This window comes from Chiloscyllium punctatum, chromosome 2 (genome assembly GCF_047496795.1).
Source record: "Chiloscyllium punctatum isolate Juve2018m chromosome 2, sChiPun1.3, whole genome shotgun sequence".
In the NCBI taxonomy this organism is placed as follows: Eukaryota; Metazoa; Chordata; class Chondrichthyes; order Orectolobiformes; family Hemiscylliidae; genus Chiloscyllium; species Chiloscyllium punctatum.
In genome coordinates, this window is record NC_092740.1 from 89,874,186 (window position 1) to 89,891,013 (window position 16,828).

A 16,828-nucleotide genomic window follows, 5' to 3' on the forward strand; every position below is an offset into this window, starting at 1 on the left:
TGGTTAATTCTTAACTGAACTGAGAAATGTCCTATTAAACCACGCAGTTGAATCAAATTTCTAAGTAAAATAGTAAAAATAAAATTGTACCATGCATCTGACTGAGCACAAGAAATGGCTAATGTACATCCAGGCTAGTAAACCTTATAAAGTCCTCCAATCTACTATCTGTGAATTTATGCACCAGGAATATTGCATTCTTCTAGTCAATTTAAACGTAGCGATCAAATAACAAGGATTGATCAAACAATATGGAGGGTTCTTTATATTGTTATGACTGGGTGAGGAAGGGGAATATTACCCTTCCTTATGTCTTCTTAATTAGTATCAACTGATTTTTAAATGCTTTATTTTTACACACACTGTACTACAATTAAACACAATTAATTATATCAGCATAAAGTAGCCAAATAAGATTTTCTTAAGTGAAAGAAGTGGTGATTTTATTACCTAATCCTTAAAAAGTAGCAAAAATATATGAAGCACACACACAACCACAGATAATAGCTTGTAAAGAAAAGGGGATGGGAGTGTGCCTCATACAGAAAATAAATTAATGGCATTTATAGTTCAAAGTTATTAGAGCTTCTTAGCCCATGGGAATAACCTGTATCCTGACTGTTTACCATGATATTGTTTATTCAGCAGTGGGGAAGTTTGCAGAAATCCTTGAGTTCTTGGTGAATGGCTTTTTTTCAAGTTATTTCTTTTTACTGGATACTGACTTCATGTTTGAGAGAGAAAGAAAGTGCCTTCTAGTTTTTGTTCATTGATTGATTTTCTTGTCTCCACTCTGCTGCTCAAAGGTAGCAGGTGAAATATAGTTCAGTATAACTTCCAGATGCTTGTTCCATTGTCTTTTTTGAAGCTGGATCACCTGTTGTCTCAATGTGTAACTTCCGAATATATATGAATCAACTGGGAGATTTATCTTTCTTTTCTTTTACTTCCATTTGTAACAATGTTTTTTGTCTTTGACTGACCCTTGTTTATTGATAATTTTATAAGCTTGGCTCAATATGGTCAGGAAATCGCCTCAACTATTTTCACTCAATATTAATGTTCTTCAAATGTCACTCATGTCCAATGATGTCTCAGGTATTAGAAACCAGATTAAAGTAATTGAATATTGATAGTTCATGTTTACCATTATTATCACATGTTCGCACCAAAAAGAATGAAGGCAAACATAATTTCTCCTTTTCGTTTGTAGTGAATATTCCATTGACAGGTAAATATGAAAGAATGTTAGAACAATTGGAACAACAACAATCACATTTTGCATTTACTCTTTTGGTCCTAACCTAGATTTTTAAATAGTTTTGGGACTAAATATTAGACATTTTCTCTGAGCGGTGCCACATTCTCAAATCATAACCCTGCATTGCTGCCTATGCATAAGATTCAGGCATTTTTAAAGACGTTTTCTAGAAGATTGGTGGCTGATAATCAACGTGTTGCCTCCTGCTCATTGTTTGGATATCCTGCACCTCATTCCGATTTAGCTTCATATCAACCCAATTTGACTGAGTTCTGAGACTTGGTTACATTTTTTGGTTCCTCTGGTGGGGGGAACTATGTTTAAACTATTAGTGTGTTCTCTTGTGGTGTTATCTGTTCTGGGATAACTTTCCAAACCTTTGTCCTTTGAGTTTGAAGTGGGATTTTACCCTAATCTGTGCCACTTTCCCTGGAACACTAATGATAGTAGGTGGATGTACAGCTTTAGCTAGATTCCCCAATGGATCTTCCATGATGTGTGATCTAACCTTCATTTTCTCCTGGTCTTTCTTCATTTGTAGTATCTCCCTAGCTCCAGAATTCTTTCTGGATTTGTTATGACCCTTTTTACATTTCTGACTGAATTTCAGCCTTGCTTAAAGTGATTGACTCCTGCCAAAATACTCCAATCACTTTGGGGGATACTGCAACCATGGGGATTCCAAATCTTTTGTTGTTCCCAATCCCAGCCTCCTTTCTGGTTTAATTCAAGTGAACCTTTTAGAGATGCACCAACTCTGATGCTCCTCCATGCACTCTGTAGGCCATTTGAATGTTTTTCTGGCCTCTTTGGTGCTTTCTGTATACTTTCTCCGGCCTCCCCATCCTCTTTAGGTTATCCTATTCTAGTTTGAGGGGTATATTTGGCTACCAACTATTACTTTCCAAAACAAAATATCTATCCCTTATGTTAGAAATTAGGGTCCCTTTAGAATCTCTAAAGTGTGGGAACAGGCCATTTTGGCCCAACAAGTGCACACCACCCTCCAAAGAGTAACCCACCCAGACCTATTCCCCTACCCTATTACTTCGCATTTCCCTAACTAATGCACCTAACCTGCACATCCCTGAACACTATGGGCAATTTACCATGGCCAATTCACCTAACCTACACATCTTTGGAGTGTGGGAGGAAACCAGAACGCCCGGAGGAAACCCATACAGATATGGGGAGAATGTACAAATTCCACACAGACAGTTGCTTGATGCTGGAATCAAACCTGTGGCCCTGGCACTGCGAGACATGCCACCCCTAAAACTGATTATTTCTCATTTATTTTCTTTATGGCATTGACATGAGATTCCCTGTAACTATGGTTATCGTTCCACCAAAATAATTGATCTCCATAATGGTATGACACTGGGAAGCACAGAGAAACTGAAGGACCTTGATGTGCATATATATTGGTCACTGAAGATGAGAGGGAAGAAGATATGATGGTTAAGATGGCATTCAGGCTATTTAGCTTCATTAGTTGGGGTATTGAATGGAAGAGCAATGAGACTGATAGAATTGTAGAAAATGTTAGTCAGGTTACAACTGGAATGCTCTATACAGTTTTGGTCACCACACTATTGAAGGGATGTGATTGCAACAGAGACAAACTGGAGGAGATTCACCATGATATTGCCTGGGATGGACCCTTGCAGCTTTGAAGAATGACTAAAAGTGTTGTGGTTGTTTTCCTTAAAGGAGTTCCTTAGTGAGGAGACAAAGTTATGAAGGCCATAGACAGGGTGGATAGGAAGAAATGTTTCCCCTTAATAGAGGTCTCAATAATCAGCGCAAAGGTTGAAAGTAAGGGACAGGAGGTTTAGAGGGCATTTGAGGATTTCTCAATTCATCAAGAAGGAGGGCAAATCAGAAACTCACTGCCTGAAAGGGTGATTAGAGGGAACCTTCACAACATTTAAGAAGAATTTCAACAAACACTTGAAATATCATAGTATACAAACCAAAGGGCAATGCTGAAAAATGGAAAAACTTTATAATTTATGACCAAACTCAGGCAGTCAGTTGCTTTCTAGTCAAGTATTCAAACTTTTGTGGTCAGTCTGTGATCATTAACAGGACTTTAAAGATGATCAAAGAACAGGTGATATGGTGATTATACTCTGGCTGTAAAAGTTCATTTTGTACTGGTTTCTTTTACAAAGAGATTAAAGGATAGGTACTGAGAAGTCTATGAAAAGGTTAGCAACTTGTGAAGCCTTGTGAGATTTTGTTTTAAAGTTGGAACAGTAGAAGCAGCCTGAGTGGATGTGATCGAAATCCCATAAAATCAGGATCTTTAGTGTGGCTTTCAGCAGATGCTTTTGGGGTTTTGAAGATGTAAAAGCTATTTTCTTCCCTCTCTTAGTTACAGCCACAAGCTGTGGGTTCCTTGCCTGCTGTGGGAGTTGAATGTACGACAAGCTGAATTTGCCTTCAGGTGAGGTTGTGTTTATGGGATGTTACTATATTGAACAATTAATTAGTAATAGTTGCTGTATCTATTTTTCTGTTAAGTTTTCCAATAGAGTTAAGTTATTCCAATTCCTTCAATCAGTGAACTAAACTCCTAATGGCCATTGGAGAAAAATGTGAGAAAACAAGTGTGATTTGTTCTGAAGTGATTACCCTTCAATGTTTTCAGAATCTGAACCATATGAACAGAGGAAGAACAAAGTGGATATATAAGCAGAGGTTATATCTTGAGTAAAGAGAAAACATGATGTGGTTTTAGTGTTGACACATTCTTCATGAGGTAAGGACCCAAGTCAAGTATTTTGTTAAGAGTGGTATTGAAAGTTATAGTGTCATAGAAAGTGTAATCAGGTAGTGTTGAATGTTTGGAACGTCTATAAAAGTTCCTCAATGAAATCTGCCAGCAAAATGATCTGTTAAATGCTTTGAATAATTTCTGAATGCCTATGAGTAATGTTCAGAATCTAATAGATTTTAGAAAACAGATGGCCATCAATGGAAGAATATATTATGGACTTTAACAGATTGATTAAAAGTTGGCAAAATTTCATCTTGCATTTGACAGATCAGCGCCACCATTTAAATTACTGAATAATGCTAAGATGTCTCACAAGAACTGACAAATAGCTCTAACTGGCAATCCGTTCTCAAAGCAGGAAATTCTTTTCAATTAGGTGTCTGTGGCTTTAAAAAATCTTGAGGAAATGATCATTTCCTTCAGTTTTCGTGGACAGTTAAGACATCCAACAATGTCACAAAAAAGGAAAACTAAACACTTTCAAGATTTTAAAATAATTCAGATTCTGGGCACAGGCATCAAAGCAATTCTCGGATTAAAGGCAGCAAGAATGAAAACCTTTAGCAGCTGTGGCTATTACAGCAAAACAAGAAATTGAAACAAAAATAATCGATGACTATATCCCACAAATGCACAAGAACCAGTTATGAGATGCTGTGGTTGTAACTTGAAGTATCTTGATGCAGTAAATTGCAAAAACTCGAAGAGGCAAGGTGCTTGAAATAACCCACGAGAAAGAGAATTTTAAGACGATGAAGACACTAATTATTTTGAAGACACTGATCACAGAAAGTTTTAGTTCTATGATGAATGTATTATTTTTAGATTTGGCAATGACAAAACATTCAGTCATTAAAATAAGTTATTCGTGTGAAATAGTTGATATAAGCCATTTTTTAAGTACTAATGCAATCCTGATTTAGATAAAGGTACCAGTAGTGTTGAGTGAATCATTCTGAAGAATGCATAAATGAAACTTGATATAGAATATGATCAAGCAGTTCCTTCTTGAAAGTCAGTGCAACTGCTGTTCACTCAGTCAGGCTATTATTATACCAACTTACCAAAATTTAATGGTTCTCATCAGAAGTATTCATAACATATGGTGATAAAAAATACAGAGGAAAAACAAATTGTTTGGAAGTTATATTGATCATTTAATTACTCTATTGTCAAAAGTTTTAAAATCCTGCGATAAGGAGATGGGGCTTACTAAGGAGATGAATGTGTAGTCTAGTTTTGCTGGGTCAGTATCCTGCAACTCTGTCCCTGGTAGCATTGTTGGTGTAACAGAGTGTAGTGACTCAAGAAGGCAATTCATCACCATCTTCTCAAGCCAGTGACATGCATAGTTAATGCATAAACAAAAATGCTTCCACAAAAATAATTAGTGAAAATTGTGAAATCTGTAGGAAGTATTAGATGACTCTGCCATGACCTATTGAAGCCATCTATTGGAATGTTTCATAATGATATGATTACCATACATGTAAAGGTATGGTACAAAGAGCTAAATATTTTCATCCCTCAGTTTACAGGTATCAACATTATCGGCATCAGCAAGAGAGAAAAATGTATTTGACTTAATCTCAATAATTTGCTTGTTACAGATTTGTCTGCCCATGACAACATCAGAAAGAGTGAACACCATTCAGTCCTGATGGAGATGAAATCCTACCTTCACATTGAGAATACATTCTATTGTATTGTATTACTGTGCTAAATGAAACAGACTTCTAATAGATCCAACAACGCAAATAAAAGTGCTGGAGAAACTCAAAAGGTCTGGATGCATCTGTAAAAAAAGAGAAACATAGCTAACATTTTAAGTCTGATATGAGTGCTTTGGAACTCAGATCTGCTGAGCTTATCCAGCAATTTTTGTTTTCATTTTATATCTCAACATTCCATGGTACTTTGCTTTTATTCTAATAACCCAAGATTGGGTATCCATGACACACATGGGCTATCAGCAGCAACAGAATTGTCCTCAAACATAATCTATAACCTGCACTCTACCATTAGTATCAAGCCAGGGGATGAAGCCAGGTTCAATGAAGAGTTCAAGATGCTAAAAACTGCATCAGGCCATATCTAAAGATGATGTGCCAACTTGGTGAAGCAAGAAAACAGAACTACTTGCATGCCAAGTAACATAAGCTGCAAATGATAGACAGAGCTAAGACATTCCTCAATCAATGGATCACATTCAAGCACTGCAGTCCTTTCATATCCAGTTATTAATGATCATGACAATTTTAAAAAACTGACTGGAGGAGAAGCCTCCACAAGTATAGCCATCTTCAATGATGAGGAGCACAGCACAACAAGATTGGATCATTGGTAAAATAGTCAGAAATGCCAAGTAGATGGCACATCTCTGCCTCTTTTGGCAGTTCCCAGCATCACAGAAGCCATTCCTCAACCAATTCAATTCACTCGACATCGCTGTAGAGAAACACTGAAAACACTGGAAACTGCAAAGGCTAAGAGCCAAGACAACATTCTGGAGCTAGTGCTGAAAATTATTGCTCCAGAATTAGCTACAAGCTGATCCAGTGCAGCTACAAAACTGGCATCGATCTGAAAATTTTCAAAGAATAGCCTGGACAGAAGGAGAAAAGGATAAAACCCACAGGCCACTTATCATCCCACCAGTTCACTCTCATCATCAGTAAGATGATAGACAATGTCTTCAACTGTGCTATCAAGCAACATTTACAAAAACCTACCTGGTCACAGTCAGTTTGGGTCCTGTCATGGTTACTCACCTCCTGACTTCATTACTACCTTGAACCAAACAGTTCAATGAAGAGTTCACATCCAGAGATGAGGTGAGAGTGACTGCCCTTGACTTCAGGGCAGTATTTGACTGAGTGTGAAATATAGGAACCATAGCAAACTAGAGCCAACCGGAATTAGAGGGGAAGTTCTCTGCTGACTGGAGTCATACATGACATATAAGAAGATATTGTGGTGTTTGGAGTTCAGTCATGTCAGTTCCAGGACATCTCAGAGTAGATGTTTCCTGATCAACCTGTTCAGAGACGTTATTACACATTTCTGGAGCAGGTGGGACTTGAACATGGGCTTTCTGATTCAGAGTGAGGGACACTACACTGTGCCATAAGAGCTCTGGTTCTTCAATGTAGTGTCCTAGGCCACACCAGCTTCAGTTACTTTAACAAGGGCTTTCCCTTCACCATAAAGTCAGAAGTGAAGATACTGAGGCAAAGATTCCACTAATGCCTTAGCTCATCTGCTGCTGAAAGCCTTATCCATCCCTTCATTGACTCTTAACTTGTCTATTCCAATTCTTTGTTGGAAAAGCACAGCAAGTCAGGCAGCATCCAAAGAGCAGGAGAGTCAACGTTTCAAGCATAAGATCTTCATCATCTCATTCTTGATGAAGGGCTTATGCCCGAAATGTTGACTTCTCTGTTTCTCGGATGCTGCCTGACCTGCTGTGCTTTTCCAGTGTCATATTTTTCGATGCTGACTCTCTCCAGCATCTGCAGTCCTCTCTTTTTCTACTCCAATCCTTTCCTAGTTGATCTCCCATCTTTCAAACATGTTGGCTTATCTAAACACCTGCTACCAACGTCCTAATGTGCACTACATCTGTGGTGCAGTGAGATTAACATAAATCTTGATGATGTAACTGATTGCATGACTTTGACATTAAAGAGAGAGAAGACACCCATCTAGAATGAATGACAGAAGACTTCATTCCACATTTTATAGTCATTTACAGTCTACTATGTTCAGATGGATATACAACTGTGTTACAATACATAATGAGTGAAGAACATTGATTAGAGAGAACTTGCAAGCAATCTGGGGAACACAACAGTTGCATTCACTCACAGACCAGATGGACTCCAGATGGGTATCACAATGTATAAATAGTAGTAATAGCTTATAACAGAATCTAAAGAATGGAGAAAGGTAAGAAAATATCCTTCACAGCCAGGATCTAAATACTATGCAGGCAGGGCAAGACCATGATCAATTTTGAAGATGGAACTGAAGTAAAAACGAAGGAAAAATCAGAAGGCAGGCCAAAATCTTGGAAGACTTTGAGAAAAGGAATCTGGAAAAGGAGAATATGCTGAAGGATCTCAGAAGATTTAAGCCATCAATTTAAAGACTATAGAGTGAGAAGATACCAAAGGGTGGGAAAAAAATGGAATGACTTCAAAACCTAGCCATGGACAGGAAATACTCTGTAGAAGAAAAACAAAGGATTGGAATACTTTAGAAGGGAAAGCCCAAGTACTCAACCAGGTCATTTGGGTATACTAGCCTGCAGGGATAGGGGCTCTGGTGTACACCTTGCTGTTACCTCATTTGATAATGGAGAGGGCCCACAACATTGACAGATGTCTGTAGCTTCAGTGCTATCGAATGGCTTCAGGCTTGCACGTGAAGGAGAAGGGCCATCAGGTCAATGGGTTTTAATATGCTATAGATCCAATAGCTGGTGGTGTTCTGTTCAGATAAAGCTTGGAAAACAGAACTAAGGAGCATAACTCATCGATTAAAATATTCATTGCATATATTAATCCCAAAAGGAATGCAGAATAGGAGCGATTTATTAATAGGCGAGTGAACCTGCTGAATTTGATTCCCATATTCTGGTTGCCATGGGGCTATTGGTACAATCTTTCCAACAGGAAATTTGAGTTTACTGGTCCAATCCAGACCTCCTTTGGCATTCCAAAATGAGTTCCCAGTAAATTCCCCAGCTCCAATCCTAATTCATGAAAGCCTCTTATGCTGGTAAGGCAAATAATAGATCTGCAGGATTGCATTTGAGTGTTCCTCGGAAGATGGTGTTCTTCTCTCTTGGTTTATCTTGCTTTATTACATGCAGTAAATATATGAAACAAGGTTACATGGCTCAGAGACTCAACACACAAAATGAACCTGGATTTCACAGACATACTGGGCAGGGTGCCTTCCATCTTCCAATGCTAAACTGTTTATTAAATGAAATGAGGAATGTTGGTTTCTGACCTACAAACATCGCTAGTGCACAATAAACATCCAGTGTTCAACCCAGGAACCATTTTGGCTTGACAGACATTGTCAAGTTCCATCATTGAACCAGAGTGAAGAAGCTGCAGGGATTTGAATTGCTCCTTCACACAGTTGCTGTCAGGTTTTTAATGGTATGTTTGGCTATGAACACATTGTCAGCAAAAAAAAAAGATTCTCCAGATGATCAGTATTTCATCCTCAATTCTAACCCTCCTCAAATTCAGGACCTCACTTTTGTTCTCTCATTCTAGCAAACTACTCAGTTTCATCAAGCCAAGACAAAGTCTAAAGAAAGGAATGAAACCAGACAGACATCAACATAGGCATTGCAAAAGGCAATAGCTGAAGTAAATCCTGTAAATTCAGTTTGGTGGCACAGTGGTTAGCACTGCTGCCTCAATGCCAGAGGGCTGGGTTCAATTCCACCCTTGGCAATTGTCTGTGTGGAGTTTGCACATTCTCCCTGTGTCTATGTGGGTTTCCCCTGGGTGCTCCAGTTTCCTCCTACAGTCCAAAGATGTGCAGCTTAGTTGGTTTAGCCATCGTGTCCATAAATGTGTAGGTTATATGGGTTAGCCATGGGAAATGCAGGCTTACAGGGATAGGGTAGGGGGTGGGTCTAAGTGGGATGCTGCTCAGAGAGTTGGTGTGTATTTCCACACTATAGAGATTCTATGATTCTATGATCACCATATAAAAACCCAAAATGCCAAACATGTGGAATCAACATGATCAACCAATCATGTCAGATTGTATGAGATGTGGTTCCAAACAGAGTCACAAACACAATGCATGTCCAGAAGAGGGAGCTGAGTGCCATTTAACTATGGTCAGTTGAAACACTTCAGGAAATTTTGGGACTTGACAGCTCCTTCATCACCTCAAAAACAAAGTGTCAGAGCTGTAAAATGTAAAAAAGATCTTGCTAAAATTAAAATCATGCACAATGACAAAGTTAGATTGGTAGAGTCATCTATGCCTTTTGACCAACTATGTCCATGCTGAACAACAAACAGTAAACAACGACAGTCCCAATTACCTACACTTGGCCCACAGTTAACTATATCCCAGCATTTGAAGTGCGCATCCAAATGCTTCATGCATGTTGTGAGAGTCCCTGTATCCCTACCCTCTCAGGCAGCACATTGCACATTACTATCAACACTGGGTGAAAAAAAATTTTTTCTCAGATCCCCTCTAAACCATTTGCTCCTCACCTTAAATGTATGGTCTCTGGTCTTAGGCAGGTCTGCTGTGGGGAAAAGTTTCTCATTATCTATGCTGTGTATGCCTCTCATAACTTTGTTCACTCAATCAAATCGCTCCTCGGCCTCCTCCACTCCAAGGAAAACAAACCAAGCTGATCTAGTCTCTCCTCAAAACTGAGACTTTTCATCACAAACAACATTCTGGTGAATCTCTTCTGCACACTCTCCAAGTCAATCATGATTTTCCAGTAGCATGGCAACCAGAACTGCACACAGTATTCCATCTGTGGCCAAACCGTTTGTTTTTAATGATGTTGTAACAAGATATCCATGCTTCTATATTCTACTCCATTAATGAAACCAAGAAGCCCATATGTCTTCTTAACCACACAGTTTACTTATGCTGACACCTTCAGGAAGTCAATGGCCTTGTTCCATTGTTCTTCAGTATTCACTAGGGATCCACCATTCATTGTATATATCCTTCCCTTATTGGACCTCCCAAATGCATCATGGCATACTTACCAGGATTAAATTCCATCTGCCATTGCTGTGCCCAATTTACCAGCTTATCAATATCAGACTGTAGCCTGATCACTATCAACAGTGCCACCAATTTTCCTGTCATCTAAAAACTTACTAATTATTCCTTCACATCCAAGTTGTTAAGGTACTTTATAAACAGCAAGGGTCCCAACACTGATGCCTGTGGTACACCACTGGAGACAGGCTTCTATTTACGAAAACCTCCCATTGCAATCATCCTTTACCTCCTGTTTGCAAGCCATTACTGGAACCAGTTTATGAAATTGCCTTGATTCCCAAGGCCATGGACCTTTTGGACCAGCTGTCCATATGGGCCCTCATCTGAAGGCCATGTAAACAGAATCAAGTACACTACGCTCATCGAAATATTTGATCACACTTCCAAAATCTCAGAATTGTTAGACAGAATCTCTGTTTAACAAATCTGTGTTGATTATCCATGATCAATCCTTATCTTTCCAAGATTGATTGTTCCTCAGAATATTTCCAATAGTTTCCCTACCACTGACATCAGACTAACTGGTTTGTACTTAGCTGGCCTATCCCCACTGCCCAAAGGGACCACATTAGCTCTCCTCCAGTCTTTTGTCACTTCACCTGTAGCCAGCAAAGTATTAAATATTTCCACCATGGCCCCAGAAATTTCCTCCTTTAATTCCTGTCGTAGCCTGGGATACATCTCATCAGGCTCTGGGGATTAATGCACCTTCATGCCTGCTACAGCATCCTTATTAATCTTAACATGTTCTAAAACCTCACCATCCAAACTGAAGTCCTCGGCTACAATGTCTTTCTCCTTTATGAACACAGGCGAGATGTATAGGTCCCACACTTGCCCTGACAATCCTCTTCCTCTTAATATATTTATAAAAGTTTTGGGTTTTTCTTTGATCCCATCTGCCAAAGATATTTAGTGGCCCCTTTGTGCCCTCCTAATTTATTTTTTTAAGAAATACTATAAACTCTCTATATTTTTAGGGCCTCCACTATTTTTAATGCACTGTACCTGGCATATGCTCCTTTCCTTTTCATTATTGAACTCATAATATTGCTTGACATTCACTATTTGCGATTATTTGTTTTGTATTTGTTTATGTTTTACAGATCCTATCTAATCATACTGAATGTGGCCTTCCCCCAGTTTTGAAACCTAATCTCTGCACTATCCTTAACCCTTTTCATAATGATTTTGAAACTTACAAAGTTATGGCCATCTTTCCTAAATGCTTGTGTCCTGAAACTCCAACCACTTGACCAGCTTCATTCCCTGGATTAAGTACTGTTCTTCTCTAGTAAGACTATCTACATAATGGCACAAAAGACCTCTCCTGGTTGTACTTTAAAAATTTCATCTGGTCTAATCCTTTCACACAAAGATCATCCCTGTTTAATGGTAGCAAAGTTTGAATTCCCTACATTAGTTTCTCTCACACCTTTCTGTGATTTGCCTACTAATCTGCTCCTCTGTCACCCATTGACTGTTGGGAGGCCTGTGGGATAATCGCAAACCAATTGCCCTTTTGCTATTTCTAAGATTTACCCAGATGGCCCCATTTGAAGACCCTTCTGAGACATCCTCCTTCATTATTGCAGTGATGGTTTGCTTTTTCAAGAATACATTATTTTTATTTCAAAGATAAACTTTATTCAGAAAATATATTTATATTTTAAAATATGTAGTCATTAAAGCAATTCAGTTCTGTACAGTGGCAAATGAAGACACAAAACAAATGGACCCCTATTTAGCTTCGGTTTAGATGATGGTCTTTCTCACTGTACCTCGGCTACAACTGCCCCGCGTGCATCCCTCAGCATGTAATCCTGGACTTTGGAATGTACCAGTCTGCAGCACGTGGTTAAGGTCAGCTCCCTACTGTGAAAGACCAAACTATGTCTTTCACCAAGTGGATAATGCTCCAGGCACAGTTGATTAGATTAGATTACTTACAGTGTGGAAACAGGCCCTTCGGCCCAACAAGTCCACACCGACCCACCACCCACCCATTCCCCTACATTTACCAAACACTACGGCCAATTTAGCATGGCCAACTCACCTGACCAGAAGTTTTATTCTTTATTAAGGACTCAAGGACCTTGGTCAGCTCATCCTGAGATAACGGCTGGTCCGGCCTCACCTGGGTGCTGTCACCTAAGAACTCTGTGATAGAGGACAGGAACAACTGGGACGCTGCACTGTCTGTGGTCTCCGTGACATACAGTCTAACATAAAAGGATTTGCTGATCCTCAGGATGTCAGACTGAGATGACATCACTGAGCCATCTTCTTCTGCGATGCTGCTGATCACAGAGCTCTCTTTGTGCACCTTCTGGAAGAAGAAACATGAGCACATTTTGCCCTACTCCACAGAGCAGTTCCTGGAACAGAAGATTATCCTGGAGGCCTTTGAGGCAGAGAATGAGGCTTTCTGGCTCTTCATCTCCTGCAGATCCTTTGTGTCTACAGCAGAAATAAGTGATACATGCTTTTCTAGAGTTTGATAGGTTTTCCTATCTGACTTTCACCTTCTGAACACTTTTGAAGATAACGATCCTCTTGATATTCCCCTTAACTGTTTCCCACCAGTCTACTGGAGACTCAAAGAAGAGCCTCTCAATTCTGTAACCTCTGTAACCCTTTTTGAGAACCTCAATGTGTTCTGGGGTAAATAGTTTCTTATTCAGCTTCCTCGTTCCCTTGCTGGCTGACTTGTCATCCTGAAAGTGAGAGTTGACCAGCAGGACACAGTGATCAGAGGAAAATACTGGCTTAAAGTCAGTGAATCTGACTGAGAATGTGAGAGAATGTGATCCATCACATCAATGATGCAGTTGAAGCCTCCGGCCAGAAGGACCGGCCTGGATGTCACCAGTAGCAATAGGGGCTGCTGAAGAATAGTCAGTCACTCACTCTTTACCACTGGGGTGTAACGTTCATTAGTCTCGGGGGAATGTTTCCGTATATAATATCTGCTACAAGGAGGCACCCGTCCACCACCTCCTTAACTTCGGAGATGGTGAAGTTGCCTCCTTGCAGTAGAATACCCAGGCCAAAAGAACAGCAATTGTTTCTCCCCGACCAAATCAAAGGGTTGTGGGCCCCTGAGCTTGACCATTTCCTATAGCTGCTCAGGTGCAGCAACCCACAATCCTGCAGAAACAGGAGGTCCACTTTAATGTTAGCCAGATAAGCCAATGTGGAAAAACATTGCCTAGTAGATTTAATGCTATGAACTTTAATACTAGCAATTTTAAAACACATTTTGAGATTTTATAGAATTACCCATAGACCCAATGCCTGTTGACCAGTGATCTTGTCACTGGGGGACTCTCTGCATCTCCCATGGTGTGGGCATACTGTTGGACACCCTCAACACTGAGGTAGCCGTCCTGTTCTTCTCTGGGGCATTGCCCTGATCCAGTGTTGTCAGGGTGAGAACAAAGTTAGGAAGGTCTAGTTTGGAGACCAACAGAGGGACTGTTGCGCTCTTCCCCTAATTCAAAATGTCGCTGCTTCTGGTTGGCTGGGCTGTGGAGCAGTGGGTACCCCTGGGTTCCCGATGGTTTGAGGTTAGGCTTCACCGGGCCCCTTGGGCATTTCTGGGTTGGTAGGGCCCCCTCTCCTTATCCCTCATGGTGCTGTGCCTCTTCTTTTACTGGTGGCCATCTCTCCACATGACTTCATCACGAGAAGAGAAGCAGGTGTGTTCGTCATGCATTTTCTGTTTTGCTGTGGGATGAATTTTCCCTTTTCTCGTTGTTTCTCACCAGTATCCACTGCCCCATCTCCTTCGTTTCCTCCTCCTCCATTGACTCCGTCTGCTCAAGTGGATGTTGAGTTGGTCACTGAGCTTCTGCACTGACTACCTTTTCCTCCTCCCTGGCTCCTGTTCTTCCATCTGGGTGCCCGTTGTTTCAGTTTTCTTGCTGGAGGGTGACACCTTACTGTCCTTTGGGGGTCCATGGCTGACACTGACACTTCCAGTCACCTGAGTGTATGTGGTGCAAACACATCCCCCCCCAACCCCCTTCTTGGGCAGGCCTTGTACAGATGGCCTGCTCCCCCACACAGGTTGCAGCACTTGGACTCCTTGCAGTCCTTAGTCAGGTGGTCTGCCTGTTTGCAGTTTCTGCAGAGGGTCACTTTGCAGTCTACTGCCATGTGCCCTGATCTCCTACAGGTTCGGCATACTCTAGGCTGCCCCATGTATGTCAGTTAGCCTCAGTTCCTTTTGATCGCAAAGGTGGAGGGTAGATCTTTGTGAGTCAGATCAGCATAAAACTCCAGGATCAGGAAGAAACAGATTTTCAGGTGGATGGGTAAGTCACCTAAAAATTTAATCACAGAGGATTAACTGTTATGTTATACTATGTGTATATCAAGGTAACAAAATATCTCATTGTTCAGCAGAAATCTGTGTATTCATTCATTCAGTCTCTTGGATAGAGTAAGACAGTACTTCAAAATGAAGGTGGGAGAGAATGTCAGCAAGAATTTCTGAAGCTATTCAAAGCTTTAGGTAATTTGAAGCATGAAAATGCTGAACCAATTCGATTGTATACTCCAGATTGTAAGCGATCCCAAGGCAAATGGAGAAGTAAAAGTGTGTGTGGATCTCACTTAGCTTAACAAAAGCAAGGATTTCCATCTCATTTTGGCAACATTGGCAAAAAGCAAGTTATTTTTCACAAAACTCCATGCCAACGAATCCCCTTAGACAAGAGTCAAGATTGGTAACTACATTTATTACACTACGCAGACAGTGTTAAATCAATCATCTATCATCGGGAACTCCTTTCGACCAGAGATCTTTCAAAGGGAATTGCTTAAAATCCTGAAAGTTAAATGTTTGCCATATGGTGATATCCTAGTGCCTGGTATAGCAAAGAAGGAATATGACCAGAGGGTCAGGAATGTGCTAAAAGCTCTACAGAACACAAACTTCCAGTAAATAAAAAATACAAACTCTCTAGGTTAATGATTACAATTTTAGGACACATCATCCAGGAACAAGGCATCTTGGTGTCGGTGGATACAAGGAAGACAAGAACTATCAGTGAATTTCCAGAACTGAAGAGCATAAATGATGTAATCCATTTGTTAGGTATAGAAATCTCAAATATGCCTCATTGTATTCAATAATTCAGACTTTGACTGATGTTATATTAGAGCTAAAAATGTGTTGCTGGAAAAGCGCAGCAGGTCAGGCAGCATCCAAGGAGCAGGAGAATCGACGTTTCGGGTATGAGCCCTTCTTCCTGAAGGGTCATACCCGAAACGTCGATTCTCCTGCTCCTTGGATGCTGCCTGACCTGCTGCGCTTTTCCAGCAACACATTTTCAGCTCTCATCTCCAGCACCTGCAGTCCTCACTTTCTCCTGATGTTATATTACTATGGAATATTCTCTGTTCCAGGCAAAATTCAAGTAATGATGGATACATTTCAAAAGCAGCAGTGAATTGAGTAGAACAAAATACCTTATTCTTGGAGAATAATTAGCATTTTATTCGAAGTCTATAACTAGCATTTTATAGAGAGTAAACTCAGAAAAATTCATGAAGTTGAAAAATCTGACAAGGAAAATCACAAAGGTTAACTCACTCGGCAAGTTTGGTCAAAATACAGTTCAGTAGATCAAATGTTGATATGATACCAGAAGCAAAAACAACATTTGACAACAGCAGAAGATTTATTTGTGTATGACCATAGAATCACTAAAGTATGGAAGCAGGCTATTCACCCCATCAAGTCCACCCTGAGAGTCTGAAGAGCATCCCACCCCACATCCCTGTAACCCTGCGTTTCCTGTGGCTAATCTACCTAGCCTGCACACCTCTGGACGCTATGGGCAATTTAGCATGGCCAATCCATCTAACCTGCACACCTTTGGACTGTGGGAGGAAACTGGAGCACCCAAAGGAAACCCATGCAGACATGGAGAGAACGTGCAAACTCCAAACAGATAGCCACCTGAGACTGGAATTGA

General features: G+C 40.3%; 1 long non-coding RNA gene across 1 annotated transcript; it reads left to right on the forward strand.

The window, feature by feature from the left end:
- The first annotated feature begins 3,602 nt into the window (after positions 1 to 3,602).
- Positions 3,603 to 5,765, forward strand: LOC140493381 (uncharacterized). Its single transcript, XR_011963661.1, has 3 exons — positions 3,603 to 3,713; positions 3,918 to 4,028; positions 5,657 to 5,765. It is a non-coding gene; the product is annotated as an uncharacterized lncRNA (long non-coding RNA).
- The last annotated feature ends 11,063 nt before the right edge of the window (positions 5,766 to 16,828 follow it).